This window comes from Petaurus breviceps, unplaced genomic scaffold, assembly GCF_028583685.1.
Source record: "Petaurus breviceps papuanus isolate PSGF00001 unplaced genomic scaffold, PetGlider_PUasm1.0 90574, whole genome shotgun sequence".
NCBI classification, from domain to species: domain Eukaryota; kingdom Metazoa; phylum Chordata; class Mammalia; order Diprotodontia; family Petauridae; genus Petaurus; species Petaurus breviceps.
The window spans coordinates 2058201-2076731 of record NW_027187277.1 but is presented as its reverse complement, the minus strand read 5'-3'; the positions used below and the strand labels follow the sequence as shown (position 1 = coordinate 2076731).

The 18531-nt window shown below is 37.5% G+C and overlaps 1 protein-coding gene across 4 annotated transcripts in view; it reads right to left on the bottom strand.

The window, feature by feature from the left end:
* SMPX (small muscle protein X-linked) overlaps positions 1-2591 on the bottom strand; it is a 100312-nt gene extending 97721 nt beyond the window's left edge. Inside the window, exon 1 of one of the 4 annotated variants that reach the window (XR_011163421.1) lies at positions 2237-2591. The gene's annotated coding sequence lies outside the window, so the exon portion shown is untranslated. The remainder of the gene's footprint in view (positions 1-2236) is intronic. The other 3 variants (XR_011163420.1, XM_069063419.1, XM_069063418.1) reach the window with 3 other exon arrangements.
* Positions 2592-18531: the final 15940 nt, after the last annotated feature.

Genomic DNA, 18531 nt, shown 5'->3' with positions numbered 1-18531 from the left:
ATAGATAGATAGATAGATAGATAGATAGATAGATAGATAGATAGATAGATAGATAGATAGATGATAGATAGATAGATAGATAGATAGATAGATAGATAGATAGATAGATAGATAGACAGACAGACAGACAGACAGACAGACAGACAGGCACATCCATGCACATAGTTAAACAATGAATTTATGCCGAGATGAGGATAAGCACATAAGAAAGGAAAGACCACTGAATTTGACATCAGATGAGGTGGATTTAAGTTACAGTTCTGCCTTGGGTGAGTAACTTCAATTCCCTGATCCCCAATTTTTTCATCTATAAAATGAGGGAATGTGGTTGTATTAGAGGATCCCTAATTCTGCTCCCAAATTGAACACATTATATTTTCACTTAACCTACCCCAACTGCTTAAAAAGTGAAAAAGTTCAGTTCATGGAGAACCATGAAATTATTTTTACTAATTTTGTAATTATATTATCTGAACTAACACCTTGTTTTGGTTTATAATAAGCATCTCCTAAATCCTCTGTCTCCACTAGTGTTTTACCTTGTCTTTCTGTGTATTTCTGAGCATTACAGATACATATAGCTGGGATCATGCCAGTTACAGCAGTTCAAATCTACATACAGTTCTCTCTGTGACACATACCTTGAGCTGTATTGAATGTCTACAGGAAGTTGGTCAGATTCCAACCCTAGCTCCTAAGAGAAGATATACTAATGACACATTTGTGTAAATCTCTTAGGTGGCTGTTCCTGCTGTCCTCATTTACTTTCAGAGAAATCAGGGCAAAAGCAGACCAATGAGTAAAAATAGACAATATTTCTTGTCTGCTTCCCTGTTGCATGGTTCACCTCCATTACTGTACTGAATGCTACCTCATCTTTCTACCACATTCTCCAACCATTTACCAAAGTTATACCACAGACAGATTTACTCATATCACATCTCAAGCTCTTTAGCTCAAGTTGGGATCCTGTTCTTTGAAGCATAATGTGACCGTATCCCCTTTACTCTAAGTATTCTGCTAAAACCTGGAAACTATATGATCAAAAAGTCATATATTGATTTTGACTTTTGGAAACATCTTACTGAACTAGACACCCTTCCCAGCTTAGGATGAAAAGATGAAGTCTGTCTGTTGGCTACTCCACACATTACCATTAACCTTTTATGGATTTCATGCTTAGTCATATAAACTGGAAATAGTGCAAGCCCCATGTTTCAGGTGGGAGACATGTAACATTCTACTTTTAAATTAAACTTTTTTACTTCCTAGTAAAATCACATCATCTAGGTGAATAGTTGCTAATTACATTGGAAGGGCTCATAAAGAAATAAAGCCAATGTTTGGAGAGATTTCTATTAAACGGTCAAATATAGAGGCAAATCTAAAACCCACAGGGAATTATCCTCTGCCTGACAGTTAAATATAATTCCTGAGAAGGGTGTAGAAAGATGTGCAGCTGTTTGGACTGACTGACCCCTTATTTGATTTGCCTTAAATATGCTGAGGGAGAGAGGGAGGAAGGGAGGAAAGATACCTTTATTCTCTCCACATTCATAATTTGGTGCCAACAGAGAAAAAAAAAGGACAGTCAGTAAATACTACCCTCTTACCCATACTGCACATAGATACACATTGTTACACAATAGAGTCGTGGACAAATGGCTATAGAGCCCTGACTGTGTAGAAGATTTGGACAGGAACTATACCACTTAAACAGAACCTGGCATTCAGAAGGGGAGGCAAAAAACACTTCTGAACTTGAAAAGGTGTAACAATAATACATGGTCACTACTTTGCATTGTACTCAGACAAAAGCAATAATACTGTTAAGTTTTCTCAAACCATCACACTCCTGATTAAGCATCATAGCCTCCTGGGAATAAGACCCAAATCTATTTGCAGCAGCTTGCCAACTTTAATGCGTCCCAAATTTACAGCACATTTTCAGGTCACACTTATTTCATTCCAATACTTTGGCTTTTTTTGTTTGTTTGTTTCACTGGGTCAGAGAGGAGCTTTCACCTCAGCATCCCTTTGGAGCCAAACAAACTTAAAAAAACAACAACACCACCCAAATACCATTGCAATGTATGATCAACTCACAAATCAGCTGCCCCTGCTCCCTGCCAGCAAGCAGACAAAACTGTGAAAGGAGTAACCACTTCAATGTCATTTAGGAAGGAATTCGTCCTAGGAGAAAGCCCAGTTTCCATATCCAACTCCTTTGGCTTACCTGGTTTATTTATTTATTTAGATCATAAGAAAAAAAAATCCAAGCAGTCAGGTGAGCGAGTGCAATGCTTCCTGGAGGCTGGGAAGGAGATACTATCTTCAGTAAGCTGTGATCCTGTTTCTGGTTCTCTTCATGTGGCTGAAATAATTCAAGTGCTTTGTGTCCCAGCCGGCACTGAGAGCCACTCCAGGCTGGAGTAGAACTCCGTTTGGAAATAAAGTGTTAAAAGAGAATTCCTGTCATTGCTTACAGTTGTTCTTCCTAAATATAGAGTTTGACATAACTCGTAACTCCATTCCCTCTAAAAGGCTCGGCCATGCCAAAATCAGGGCTCAAATGTCAGCTAGTAAGTGTCTAAGAAAACACCTTGGGCTGTTAATTCTCTGGCCTCCTGTTTCTCACAGCTGATGCTGTATCTTTTCGTACAGTCTGAAGAGGGCATTTCGAAGTGTGAGAAATACAAAGTTTCTAGACTTGGCTCCATAGACAGATTGGAGTAAGTGCCCAATGTAAATGTGATCCTGAAACATTGAAGACAATAAAAAGAGTCAATAAGAGGTCTAGGAAAATGTTAGAAGGGTCCAGACTGAGGAAGTGAGATGAAACATTCCCAGTGCAACATAGAATCATGTAAATGTTCTTGACCTTTTTGTTCTTTAACAAACTCCATTGACAATACACTGAAATCAATGCCCCCCCCTTATCAGAACCATGTTTGTTGTCCATGTTAATTTAAGAAATTCTACATTTCATTCAGAGAGTTAAAATAAAGATTTGTTGTAAACCATCTAAGTTCACAGATTCATTAAAATCTATCTACAGATCCTTTAAGGGTTAAGGACCCCTGATAAAGTGGAATGAATGCTGGCTATGGAATCAAAGAACCAGAGTTAAAAACCCAGACTACTTTTGAGGTCTTGGACAAGTCATTTGACTTTTCTAGGTCTCAGTTTTCTCATCTATGAGACGAAATTGAACTAAATTGTCTCTTCCAGCTCTAAATCTATGCTCCTAAGACATATCCTCAGTAAATAAGTGTTTTCATTAGTATTGACCATTTTAGGGGCTTCCACTTATTCCCAATTCACAAAGTTGAATCACTATGCAGAATGTTTGCTTAATATATATATATATATATGTGTGTGTGTGTGTGTGTGTGTGTGTATAAAATATATATTTAATTTATTTATTATTATTATATATTTAATTAATTATTTAATGTATAAATATATTTAATAAATACATTTTTAAAGAAAAGTTTACAATTGGAAACAATCGCTAGTTTAATTGCAAAAGGAAAATCCATTGCATTATATTAAGAGCAGATGTGTCCTACTCTAAGAAAATCTTGTACACAAATCTCTGAATTTACTAAACAGAAAAGTTAGAATAGGAGTTTATAGAAGGATTCAGTAGCTGGTTCCTTTAAAGGAGTTACACCAATTCATTTGAATGGATGAAATGTCAGTTTGTTTCAGTTGCTCTAGTTTTGTTCTAGCTTTCTACTGGGTGACCCAGAAGTCTTATTGTAGTTTTAAGCTTGGGACACCCCATACTTCAAATATCAAATCAAATATATGTGATTTTGTGAGCATAGGCACTCCATTGCAGATCATGATCCTTCAATACCGCAAGTAGATGATCTTAGTAAGTGGCAATGTCCTTAAGCTTCATCACTCCATGACCAAGCTAGACATAGCCCTGGGCAAATTTAGCCAGTCCATCATCAGACCCCCACTAAAAGCTTTTCTGGCTTAGGAGAAAGTACAAGCCTGTGGAACTTAGAATGATGCCATGATGAGACATCAGAGGAGAACTTTAATGGTTTATATCAAGTTTTAGAAACCATAATAACAATAGGTTGCATTTATATAGTGCTTTAAAACCTAAAAAACACTTTATGAACCATTTCATTTGATCCTCACAACAACCATAAGAAAAAGGTGCTATTATTATCCTCATTTTACAGATGAGGATACTGAGGCAGACAAGTTAAGTGACTTGTCCAGTATCACATAGCTAGTAATTTCTGGCGCTGGATTTGAACTCTGGTTTTCCTGAATCCAGGTTCTGTGTTCTATCCACCATGTTCTATCCACCCAGCTACTCCTAAAACATACTTACTCAGGTCTCATTTGACCTAATTTATTTTTTTTTTGGAGGAGGATGAGGAAAATTTGGCTTGTTTTTGACAAATTTCTATTTGTCAATTAATTTATAAAGTAATATTTTGGTTCTGTCTGTTTTGGCATTCAGCTGATTTGCATTGTTTGGTTCTAGTTTTTTGCCTCATTATTCAGTCTGACTCAAGTGCCCATTTACAATGTGATTTGATCTATAAGGATTCATTTTTACATACTACTCTCCTAAAACACATTCCTGTGATGAGTTATTCCCCTGCACTTAAGAACAGCATAAAGACACAGTCTTTGAAAACCTTAATGCTTTCTCAGATATGTTTGGTTTCTCCCATGAGAATCCAAGAGAAGGCAACTATAGAAGTGACATCACCACCCTTGCTCCTCCAACAATATACTCAGTGGTGAAATGAGATACTTATGATTCCCAAAATTTCATTCCTAACTTTGTATTCGTTTTCCCTTCCCCTTCCCCCCAATGCTCCCAATCTATAGCCCCTTGGTTATTCTACCCTACACACACACACACACACACACACACACACACACACACACACACACGGCCCACCCCTAGTAAAACTCACTAGTATTTGTCACATTGTCACATATTGGAGCAGATGCTCAAGCAGCATCAACTTGCACCCAGGGCTGGCCTTAAACATAGTGTAATTCAATAAGAATCAAGAGATGCCAAAATGCCTTGCTGTTATTCCAATGCTCCGCTACCAGTCTGTCTCTGTGACTGAACTTTTAACCATTAGGGGTTACTTCTTTAGGTTTAAGTACTAACAGATCAAAGTCTCACTGTTTCATAAATTTGTGGCTGGAAGAAACCTTGTGAAAGTCATCTAGCCTAACCCTATGACCTCATTTGTATACCTGCGGCATAGGACCATATGTTATGGAGCTTTAAAAGAAAGGAAAGGAAACAAGCATTTATTTAGCACCTACTATGTTCTAGGCATTATGCTAAGCACTTTACAATTACTGTCTCATTTGATCTTCATACCAACTTTCTGAGGCAGGTGCTATCATTATCCCCATTTTACAGTTGAGAAAACAGAGGCAGAGAAAAGGTTAAGTATCCACTAAGGTCATACTGTGGCAGCTAGGGCCATACCTAGAGCTAGTAAGTATCTAATGCTGGATTTGAACTCCAGGGTTCCTGGCTCAAGTTCCAGCAGTCTATCCTATAGAGCACCTGTCTTCTATCTAGGAGAAATATAAATGATTATATAGCCCAATTCATTTGTTTTACAGAACACAGTATCTGTAAATTTTCTTGTATTTACTTTGTAAATATTCTATAATGAACATGCATTCATGTTGTTGTCCCTGATAGAATGTGTGCTCATTGAGGACAGGAACTATTTTCTTTTCGTCTTTGTATCCCAACACCCAACATAGTGTAGTAGGCATTTAATAAAAATGTTCATTGAAATAAAGTTGAATTAAATTGACTGTATGAGTTCTAAATACTGAGCTTTAAATTTTATGATGTCAAATTATGATGTTAAACTAACAATTGTCACCATTTTAAATATTCAATTATGATCCTTCCATCTCTGGCACACAGGCTTCCAAGAACTATTTGCAATTTGGGACAAAAACCAAGGAAAAGAAACTAAATGACACAATGAAAAGAAAAAGAAAATGAAATTCAAATGAAAAAAAAAAGCTATCCAATATATAACACCTATGCAATTATATATAAATGAATGCCTCTGAAACATTGTTAGGTATAACTGAAATAATCAACAAAATGAAGATTAATTAGACTAGATGTCAGATTTAAGTCTTAGTGACCTGCTTTATGTTGCCCAAGTAGTAATTAGAGATACATTCAAATATTAGACATTGTGGTGTTGTTTTTTAAATTTCTACCATGCTTGCCTTTAATTCAAATCATGGGGTTACTGCTCACCTGTCTTCAAGTTTCCTAAAGACAGATGTTTTCCTTCCTTCTCTAACAGGGTCTAGCAGTTTGAAAAAGAAAAGTGCCATAGCAATGTGCCTCAGGTATTGTATATTTCCTTCTCCCTCACTTCCCACCCTGGAGTCAATTCAGAAATTCTTCGGGTTTGGTAGGTAAAAGCATTGATGAATTTCAATGCAAATGATCATTGGAGCTCCTAAGTGGGCATATAACATAGATCAGAGCAAAGAACCCTTGATTTGACAGTAATAAGAAAATGAAATTAAATCAGTATGATAGGTTCTGCTTCAAAATTAGTTGTTTCTTGATAATAAGGAATTCTATCATGAAAAGGATAATATAATCATGATATTTTTTGAAAGTAATTGGTCTCCCAATGTGAATAACTTTTTTTTCTTCAGGTAAGGAGAAAGAATGCTTATTTCATTTCATTTATTACCAGGAAAGAACTCCTGAGGGTGCCAGTTAAGGGAAGAGCAAACATAAGTAGGATGGAGTATCAGGAAAAATAAAGTTTGTTTTATAAATTTCCTCTTACTGTAAGAATAAGCCCAGGGGTGGCCAGGTAGCACAGCAAGTAAGAGCACCAGCTCCAGTGTCAGGATGACCTGGAGATCGAATCCAGGCTCAGACACTTAGCACCCACCCAGAAACACCTGGTCGTGTAACCTTGAGCAAGTTACTTAACCCCAATTGCTTAGGGGTGGCCAGGTGGCTCAGCAAGTAAGAGCACGGGCTCCAGTGTCGGGATGACCTGGGGATCAAATCCAGGCTCAGATACTTAGCACCATACCCAGAAATAAATGTCCGTGTAACCTTGAGCAAGTTACTTAACCCCAATTGCTTTAAAAAAAAAAAAAAAGCCCAAAGACTGAAAAACTTTGCTACTTTGCACATACACACGTGTGTGTCTATATAAGTACATATACACATACATACATATATACTCATACATATACATATGCATACATATATATCTATACTCATATCAATATATAAGAATGTGACTAAGCACATAGGAATGGGTAGCTAGGTGGCGAAGTAAATAGAGTACTGGGCTGGGAGTCAGGAAGTATCATCTTCCTGAGTTCAAAACAGGCCTCACACACTTACTAGCTGTGTGACTCTGGGCAAGTCACTTAACCCTCTTTGCCTCAGTTTCCTCATCTGTAAAATGAGTTGGAGCAGGAAATGTCAAATCACTTCAGTATCTTCACCAGGAAAACCCCAAACAGGGTCACAAAGAGTCAGACACAATCAAAAAACACCTGAATTGAAAGCACATAGGGAGAGTCAATGATGCTGCCCCTTGGCCCTAGCTTTCTCTCAGTGCCTTTCCTAATCCTTCACTTAACCTCGGTCTGCCTAATTTCCTCAACAGCAAAATGCAGATAATAATAGCTCCTACCTTCCAGGGTTGTTGTGAGGATCAAATGAGATGTAAAATGCTTATTATGGTGCTTGGCACATAGTAGGCATTTAATAAAAGCTTGTCTCCTTCCCTCCTGGATAATGCTCATTCTTATTTTTCTTTTTTTTTCTTCTATTTTCTTTTCTCCTCATATATCTAAGCACCAGTCAATTATAATGTTGGCACTTAGATTTATATACTAAATTTAGAAAAAGAAAATGGCCTTTGCTTACTATGCAAGAAAAACATTTTGCATTATGGATTATAACAGAGAAAAATCAATGAATATAAATACATTGTCCTTTGCTCTCTCTCCAATGTTTATAAGCTGTTAATAATTAACTGTTAGAAGCCCATTCTTGGAGAGCACCATATTGGCAACTGATATACTTCTCATGCTCTGTTCTGGAGTTGTTTTTTTCTCTCTTCATGTCTTAATCCTTCTCTAGCACATAGTAGGTGCTAATAAATGCTTACTGACTGACTGAATTTCTTTTTATTATGAAGTTAAATTATTTGCATACATTCAACATCCCCAATTAGACTGTAAGCTCCATGAGGGCAGGGACCGTGCCTTACCCAATCTGTAGCACCTAGCACAAGGTTCTGTGCACAGCAGGCATTTAATAGTTGGTAAATTGCTTTTGAATTATCTATCACAGCTTAAGGGATAGAAAGTCTACAGCTGGTTGTAGTGGCAAGCACCCCAAGTGTCCTCAGGATTGCTGCCACCACAGGTTCTTGGATCTGCTTTGATAAAGGAAAGCAACTCAAAATGGGTTAACAAGCTTACTTTAATCAGTCAAACATATATCGTTTACCTAGTTCAGGGGAAAGAGGTCAGCACCCCGAACTTCAGAATATACAGACAGAATTATCAAGACAGAAACAGATCAAGTAGACAGATTTCCAAACTGTCCAACCATTACATCTATACCCAATCAACATCTGGGTTTCAACATCTGGGTTTTTCAAAGCCAGGGGGCTCTGGACAACAGCTTCCCAGAATCCATATCAAATCACAGAACACTTCTCAAAGTGAGCCCCCAAAATAAAGCTACACATCAGGGCTTATATAGCCTTCTCCTGGCTCAGAGAATGTAACAACCTTATTGACTCACTGGCCAATCAAAAAGTATCTACTGAAAAACAAGCCTCCCACCCCAGGCTTCAGGTGCACTTTAGCCTAGGGGCAGGGAAGATCTTCCAAATTTACATTCCCATTACACTGGTCATAAATCAGCACTAGAATATTTTACATACCCTTTTAGGTCTGTTGTTTCAAAGCTGCCAAATATCACTTGACATATTTTTTTCATTTATAAATACACTGTGCCTTTTAAGGCACTGAGAACACTCTCAAACACAGGTACATGTAACTTACTGGCTTGCATTTATAAAATGTGCATTGCAGTGTACATCTGGGTGCTTTCAGACTCAGCTCATGTGTTTCCTTCTACTCAAGGCCTACCCTCATCCCTCTAATCGCTTGTGTCTCCTCTGCCCCACTATCTTGGGGCAGATTCTATCTATGAGAGAAACTCACACATACTCCCTACCTCCATAGAGAGAAGCATTACATAGTTTGACAAATATTGTTTCCCCCAAATTGAGCTCCTTAGGAGAAGGGATAGTTTTGTCTTTTTTTCTCTTTGTTTTTCTTTTTCTTTTTTTGGAGGGAGGCACATTTCTTCAGGTTAAAGGGAAGAGAAAGGAGTAAGCATTTTTATTAGGTCTACTATGTGTCAGGAACAGCATTAAGCACTTTCAACAAATATTATCTCATTTTAATTGTACCTAGAAAGCACTTAATAAATGATTTTTGAGTGATCAAATTAATCACTCTCTCAGAGGACCCTCAGTTAATTTATAGTAGCAATTTTTGTAGAAGCAAATAAATAGAAGAGAAGTGGGTGCTCTCTTCCTCCCTACTTTGCAGAGAAGAATGACTATGAGTGTGGAATATTGTATATCCTATGAAACAAAGATCACAGAACCTGAGCAGTGGAAGATAGCTCAGCATTCTTATAATACACAGAAGAAAAGAATTCCACACTAGAACATATTTGACAAATAAGTCATCCATCCTATGTACCTAGTTATAAACATGGTCTTCCCTCATTAGAATACTTTCTTTGAAGGCAAGGACTGCTTTTTTTGGTTTTGGTTTTGGTTTTTTGCATTTCTTTGTGTCTCAATACTGAGCACAGTGCCTAGACCATAGCAAGAACTTAATAAATGCTTATTGACTGACTATTGTTGTCATCAATCCTTTAGTTACTCTTTGAGTCTGGGCATCCAAATAGTTCTGAATGAATCTAATTGACTTATCATTTAGTCTCCACCTCTCCCTCTTCTCAAGAAGAATATTGTGATGTAATTTATTAGAATCTTTGAAAAAATCCAGGTTAACTAAACATTCCTCTAATCTATTAATTGGGTAAGCCTGTCAAAAAAAAGAAATGAGGTCAGTCTGAAATGAATACTTTCTATTTTAAATTGTATTTATTTTTAATTTAGGGAATAAAACAAGCATTTCCATAAGAGAATAATAGAAAATGATGATTGCTCATGAAATTGCAAATCTGTTATGCATAACTTGCTATTCCTTTTAAATATATGATAAAGTTATATAAATTTTTCCCTTCCTCCCCTCACCCTGGAGATGGTGCAAATATGGATATATATATGTAAAATCATACATACTTCAATTTACCAATTCTTTCTCAGGATACAGATAGCATCTTCCTTCATATGTCCTTTGTAGTTACTTTGAGTACTTTATATAATTTTTATATAACTTTTTATAATAGTTAATGAAATGACAAAAAATGATCATTTCTTTTTTTTTGTTTTTCCAGAATGTATTTATTTTTAATTTTCAACATTCATTTCCACAAGATTTGAATTACAAACTTTCTCCCCACCTTTTCCCTCCCCCCCCCACCCCAAGATGGCAAGCGTACTGAATACCTCTCCCCTAGTCTGCCCTCTATTATATCCTCCCATTCCCCCCTTACCTCCTTACCCCTTACTTTCTTGTTGGGCAAGATGGATTTCTATACACCATTGCCTGCATATGTTATTTCCCAGTTGCATGTAAAAACAATTTTTTAACATTTGTTTTTAAAACTTTGAGTTCCAGATTCTCTCCCTTCTTCGTTCCTTATCCACCACCCCTGGGAAGACAAGCAATTCAATATAGGTTATACATGTGTAGTTATGAAAAACATTTCCATAGCAGTCATATTGTGAAAGCCTAAATTATTTCCCTCCATCCTATCCCACCCCCCATTTATTCTGTTTTCTCCTTTGACCCTGTCCCTTTTCAAAAGTGCTTGTTGGGGCGGCCAGGTAGCACAGTGAATAAGAGCAACGGCTCCAGTGTTGGGATGACCTGGAGATCGAATCCCGGGCTCAGACATTTAGCACCCACCCAGAAACACCTGGCCTTGTAACCTTGAGCAAGTTACTTAACCCCAATTGCTTAGGGAAGGCCAGATGGCTCAGCGAGTAAGAGCACAGGCTCCAGTGTCGGGATGACCTGGATCAAATCCGGGCTCAAATACTCAGCACCACACCCAGAAATAACTGGCCATGTAACCTTGAGCAAGTTACTTAACCCCGATTGCTAAAAAAGAAAAAAAAAAGCACAAAAGTGCTTGTTTCTGACTACTCCTTCCCCCAATCTGCTATCCCTTCTATCATCTCCCCTCTTATCCCTTCCAAACAGTTCAACTTTAATAAATTCCTTATGATTTCTCTTTCCTATTTACCTTTTCATGCTTTTCTTGCTTCTTGTATTTGAAAGTCAAATTTTCTGTTCAGTTCTGGTCTTTTCATCAAGAATGCTTAAAAGTCTTCTATTTCATTGAATATCCATATTTTCAGGGGTGGCCAGGTAGCACAGCGAGTAAGAGCACCAGCTCCAGTGTCAGGATGACCTGGAGATCGAATCCCGGCCTCAGACACTTAGCACCCACCCAGAAACACCTGGATGTGTAACCTTGAGAAAGTTACTTAACCCCAATTGCTTAGGGGTGGCCAGGTGGCTCAGTGAGTAAGAGTACCGGCTCCAGTCAGGATGACCTGGATAAAATTTGGGCTTAGATACTCAGCACCACACCCAGAAATAACGGTCCGTGTAACCTTGAGCAAGTTACTTAATTGCTTTAAAATAAAAAAAATATATCCACATTTTCCCCTAAAGTATTATAATCAGCTTTGCTGGGTAGGTGATTCTTGGTTTTAATCCTAGCTCCTTTGAGCTCCAGAATATCATATTCCAAGCTCTTTGATCCCTTGATGTAGAAACTACTAGATCTTGTGTTATCCTGATTGTGTTTCCACAATACTCAAATTGTTTCTTCCTAACTGCTTGTAATATTTCCTCCTTGATCTGGAAACTCTGGAATTAGACTATAATATTCCTAGGAGTTTTCTTTTTGGGATCTTTTTCAAGAGGCAATTGGTGAATTCTTTCAATTTCTATTTTACCCTCTGGTACTAAACTATCAGGGAAGTTTTCCTTGATAATCTCTTGAAAGATGATGTCTAGGCTCTTTTTTTTATCATGATCAGGTAGTCCAATAATTTTTAAATTATCTCTCCTGGATCTATTTTCCAGGTCAGTGGTTTTTCCAATGAAATATTTCATATTGCCTTCTATTTTTTCATTCTCTTGGATCTGTTTTATATCTTGATTTCTCATAAAGTTATTTGCTCCAATCTAATTTTGAAGGAATTATTTTCTTCAGTGAGCTTTTGAACTTCCTTTTCCATCTGGTCAAATTCAGTTTTTTAAGGCATTCTTCTCCTCATTGACTTTTTGGACCTCTTTTGCCATTTGAGTTAGTCCATTTTTAAGGTGTTATTTTCTTCAGTAATTTGGGGGGTCTCTTTTAGCAAGCTGTTGATTTGTTTTTCATGATTTTCTTGCATCACTCTCATTTCTCTTCCCAATTTTTCCTGTACTTCTCTTACTTGATTTTCAAAATCCTTCTTGAGCTCCTCCATGGCCTGTGACCAATTCATACCTTTCTTGGAGGCTTTTGATGCAGGAGTTTTGACTTTGCTGTCTTCTTCTATTTCTATGTTTTGATCATCTTTGTCTGCAAAGAACAGTTCTAGAGTCTGATTTCTATTCCTCTTTTTGCTCATCTTGCCAGCCAATTACTTGACTTCTGAACTCTTTGCCACAGTAAAACTCTGCTTCCATAGTGGAAAGTGCTGTGTCCCAAATTTCTGGAGTTTTGTGCAGCTATTGTCAGAGCTTCTTCTAGGCACCTGTCTCAGAAATGTGATGAGGACTGCCTCTCCACATCCTCAACAAGCTCTGTCATGCTAGTGCTCCTCACCCCAGTACCACCACCCAAGACTGTGACCGAGATCCAAGCAGGGCAAAGCAATAGAATCCTGCCTCCACACCAGCAAAGAGATTCCTCGCATTTGCCCTCTAGTCAGTCACTTGGTCCCCCCACTTTCTATGGGCCTGGAGGTCTGGAAGCAGCCACCACCACCTCCATTGCCCTGGGGCAGGGGCCAGACTGTGATTTTTCTCTCACCCAGGTCCAACAGAGTTTCCCCACTGACTCCACTACTTTGTCTTTGGCATTTATGCATTAAGAAGTCTGGAAACCACCATAGCTGCTAATGATTCAGTTCCCTGAGGTCTGCTCTGGAGAATCTGTGCCAGCATGGCCAATGCAGAACTGTGCTCTGCTCCCACCCTGTTGCAACAGACCCTTCCTGTCAGCCTGCCAGGTTGCCTTCAGTGGGAGCTTTGTTTCACTCTGCCATTTTGTGGGTTCTGTAGCTCTAAAATTGTTTAGAGTCATTTTTTACGGGTGTTAGAGGTAACTGGGTGATGAACTTAAGTAAGTTCCTGCTTTTATTCTGCCATCTTGGCTCCACCCCAAAAAATGATCATTTCTTTTTTTTCTTTTTGGAGGTTAATTGCAATTGTAATAATACAATATATAATATATATATAATCATAATAATGCAATATATAATAATACAATAATTGTAAGGCAATTGGGGTTAAGTGACACAGCTAGTAAGTGTTAAGTGTCCGAGGCTGGATTTAAACTCAGGTCCTCCTGACTCCAGGGCCTATTCACTGCACCACTTAGCAGCCCCAAAAATGATGATTTCTTGATGAAGCCACAATGATTCTGTAATTTGCTGCCCTTTCTAGATATTCATCAACTGTCTTTTTATAGATCTCTTATAAAACTTTCCAAAGAATCAAAAGTAAGCTCACTGACCATAGTTTTCCATATTCTGTTTTCTTCCCCTTTTTGAAAATAGGGACAATATTTTACCCTTCTCCAAAACTGAAGCAACTCTACCATTTTCCATAATCTCTCCAATCAACTATTTATACTCAAGTCATTTTTTGTTCTGATATTTCCAGTGCAAAAGTCATTTTCCTTGACAGAGGATACATATATAACATACTTTTAAATTTTATCTGCATTATCAAAATTTTCACCATCACTTACATCTATACATTAATAAAACAATAATTCAAGCCCTGATTTGAAGTGCTTATTTATTTCTTTTTTTGTTGTTTTTTTTTTGGGGGGGGGTTCTTTTTGTAGGGGGAAGGCAGGGCAATTGGGGTTAAGTCAGAGGTCACATGGCTAGTAAGTGTTAATTGTCTGAGGCCAGATTTGAACTCGGGTCGTCCTGACTCCAGGGCCAGTGCTCTATTCACTGTGCCACCTGGCCACCCCAGCACTTACTTATTTCTAAGGTATAAATGAAAATTCAAAAAAACAGTCATCATTCCAGAATACCCCTGTATCTATGCCAAGTAAAAGCACCTATCCTTTCTTCGGTCTTCTTTTTTTAATATAAATTAAGCTTTAAAAAAAATCATTTTTTTCTCCTTAGCCCTTACCAGTCTCTGATGATTTTGAGCTTTAGCACACCTGATATTATTTTTACTATGGACTGTACCATGGTCATATTCATTCTTTGTCACCTGGCCTTGCTTCTATCTCCTGTACACTCCTTTTAAAAATGTAAATTGGTTGATAAATTGCCTGGGTATTCACATTGGTCTTTTTAGATATATCCCATTTTCCCCTTCTAATTGGAATTGCTTTCCTTTCTGCATTGAGAATATACTTCTTGAGAGACTTCCCTCCCTGCTAAGCTAACCTCTTCTACAGAATTTTAGTCCATAGGATTCTACTTTTCTTCCCTCTGAACTCTTAGAGGTCTGCTTTCCCAAAATCTAAGATATATGTCATATTATGCCTGTATTTCCTCTTCTCCTCTATCACAAACTATAGGAGGAAGTGGTCATTTCCCCCCAAAGGTTCCTATTATTTCTACCCCAGCAACCAATTATTCCCTGCTGTTGAGAATCAGGTTCAAAATAGACTTCCTCCTTGTTGGTTCCTCCACCTTTTGTTTGTTTGTTTGTTTGTTTTGCAACATTCAGTTCCTCAATCCCTTGAGTTTCAAATTTTCTCCCCCTCCCTCTTCTCCCCTCTCCCCCTAATGGCAGCATGCAATCAAATATAGGATCTACAAATACCTTCACATTAAACATTAGTCAAGTTGTAAAGAAGGATTATAACCAATGGAGCAAACAATGAGAAGGAAGAAACAAAACAAAGCAGAACAAAAAAAGAGAGAAAGCAAATAGTTTGCTTCAATCTGCATGCAGACTCTGTAGTTCTTTTTCTGGCTGTGGATATTCCTTTCCATTATGAGTTTTTTATAGTTGTCTTCTAACCTTGTATTGCTGAGAGGAGTCCAGTCTATCAAAGTTAGATGTGTCTGTAATTGTGTACAAGGTTCTCCTGGTTCTGCTCTCCTCACTCAGCATCACCTCATATAAGTCTCTCCAGGTTGGTTCCTCTACCTTTTGAAGGATGAAATTATAAATAGGGCAATTCAACAAATTATTGCTGCTCTGCTATTGGCAAAAAAAAAAAAGAGGTCCAGCAGATATCTGAATAAATTGAAGTTACTCATCACCACTATATCATATCTCTGTGCCAGGCTTATAACGTTTCCCAGACTCCTTATGTATTTCCTCTTTCTGCACAGGTGATCTACAGTATAGTCCAATAGTATAGAGCAAGACTATAGGTCTATAGTATAGTATAGTCACTTCTTTTCTCTCTCTACTGACTCTCCAAGGTGCTTTGTCACTATGGTTCCTGGATTTGATCATATAAGCATACCTTCTTAACATTCAAAAAGTATATTATCCCTTTTGGCTTTTATGGATGGTTGGTTTTGCCAAACTGCATTTTTTGTTTCTTTTTACTTTAAAAATATTTGTTACAAGGGATGCCTCACTGAAAGAAGAAAGGGTGGGGTATATCTGGAAATGAAGGTGATGTAAAAACAGAAGATGTCAATAAAAATAAAACGGTTTTATGTAAAAGGAAAATCAGTGCTCTTTGATTAGGGAATGCTGAACAAGCTGTGGTTTGGGAATGTAATGGAATGCTATCGTGCTTTAAAATGATAAATAGCAAGAATTCAAATACATGTGCTGACTTGTACACAGAGACAAATGAGCAGAACCAGGAAAACAATGATGACCAAAATCATGTAAAGAAAAACAGTACTAGAAAGATCTGAGAACTCCACCCATAACAGTGACCAATGAGAACTTCAGAGAAGTGGTACAGAATGAGACATATGCTTTCCAGAAGCAGCCAAGTATCCATTTGTTTTGCTTTACTTTGTTTTGTACTTATCTGTTAGAAGGGAGTTTTGTTTTTTTTTGGAAAAGGGTAATTATAAGAAAGTGACAGTAATGCAAAAAAGTATCTTAAAAAAAAGGTTTTTAAGCCTCATTTAAATTGGATAGATTTTTTTATTGGTCTATATTATTCCAAAGCTTGAAATAAGCACTTTAGTTTGTTTGTTTTTTAACTATTGTAGTTAAATATTGAGTTGAAATTGACCCCCTTTGTTATATCTTAGCATTATACAAACTTATTTAAGGTTATATTTTACTTCATTTTCTCATGAGCCAGATATTCTCTATGATCTGTAACAGCAAGCACTGTAGCACACCCAGGATGGCCTGTAAACACAGGTTCTTTGATCAGCTTTTCTAGAAAAGACTACTCAAAAAGAGGTAAACAATCCTATTTTTAATTACATTCACTAGTTCAGGTGAAAGGTCAGCACCCTGAACGTCAGAGAAATTACAAGCAGAGATATTAGTATAAAGACCAACGTGTAGGGCTCTAACTGCCTCAATCAAAGCAATATTGCCATACACTTTACATACACCACCAGATGGAGAGAGCCTTTACATCTGAGCAGTCAGAGGGTTTGAACATACAGCTACTCAGCGTCTCAACCAGGAAATCAAAAGATCCTTCTCATAAGTGAACCCCCAAAGCAAAACACCAACCTCCCAGAATATATAAGAAAGACTCAGCATCTCATTGGCTGAGTGTGAGGAGTTTGAAAATCCTTGTGCCCCAGCACTTAATTGGAAACTCCGGTAAACCAGAGCCTGATTAGCTCTGGGTCAGGGTTCTATGTGCCTATTAAGGGGCAGGGAAGATCTTCAAATTTCCTTAACATTACATACCCCAAGAGGCAAGCTGCTTTACCTTTGTAATTCATTTCATTTCAATCCTGTAAAGCATGGAAAAGTACATCTGCATCTTCTATACTGTATAGAAAGGTTGCTCTTATCTTTATCCTGCTCTGCAAAACTGTTTTAGTAATAATGTTAATTATGCATTTGAAGTTAAATGAGCTAATATACTTGAAAATATGTGGGTTCCCCTCTGCAGGAAAGATATTATTGAAACCCTGGGTATTAGTGCTATCATTCTACATCTGGAATGAGAATGATTAGGTGTGGTCAGCATGCAACACTACAAATAACCAAAACACCATCTGCTTGCTGTGTGTTCTCCTTCCTGTCTCTCTATCCCTGGTACCACCTTCCCATTTCTTGTTATTAATATAGCACTTGCACTGGGATTTATGGATTGTTGAATCTGTGCTAGCCCTCACTTCTGCTTCCTCACTGATCCAACTGCTAGCCTTTTGCTCACCTCTACTCTGCCTTCCACACCAGGTATTCTACTGACTTATATGAATACAACAGAGCAAAGTAAAAAAATTTAAGTATTAATAGCTGACTACTATACATATACCATAGGTTCAAGAATTAAAAGGTATTTTATATATACCAGCTCATTTGATACTTTCAGGGCTCTTGTAAGATGAAAGTGCAATTATAATGGCATCCAACTTCTAGGTCAGGACTTTCTTATCTTTTTTGTGTCATTGGAAGTCTGCTGAAGTCTATTGATTTAGTCTCAGAATAATATTTGCTGTCTACATGCACAATGGAAAGAAATGTGAAATTTTCAGTGAGAGGTCAGTGAAAAGAAAGTTGTCATTTTTTCCCCCATCCAAGTTCACAGATACCATGAAGCTGTTCACCTATTCACCCATACACCTACACCCCAAGTGAACCCTTGGTCAAATACTGCCTTAGACATTTTCTAATTGTGTGACTCTGAGTAAGTCACTTAACCTCTCTGACTTATTAACCACATCTGTAAAATTGAGATAATAATAGCACCTGCCTCTTGAGCTTGTTGTAAGGATCAAATGATATATGTAAAGTACTTTACAAACCTTACAGTGTTATATAATGCTTATGTTTATCATTATTATTAATTACTCACACCTAATCAGCCCTTTTGATAGGATACAAATTCCCCATCCTAAGACTTCAACATATGACTCAAAATCTTCCTCTCCATCCAATCCTTACTAGCAATCCTCAATCCAGCTC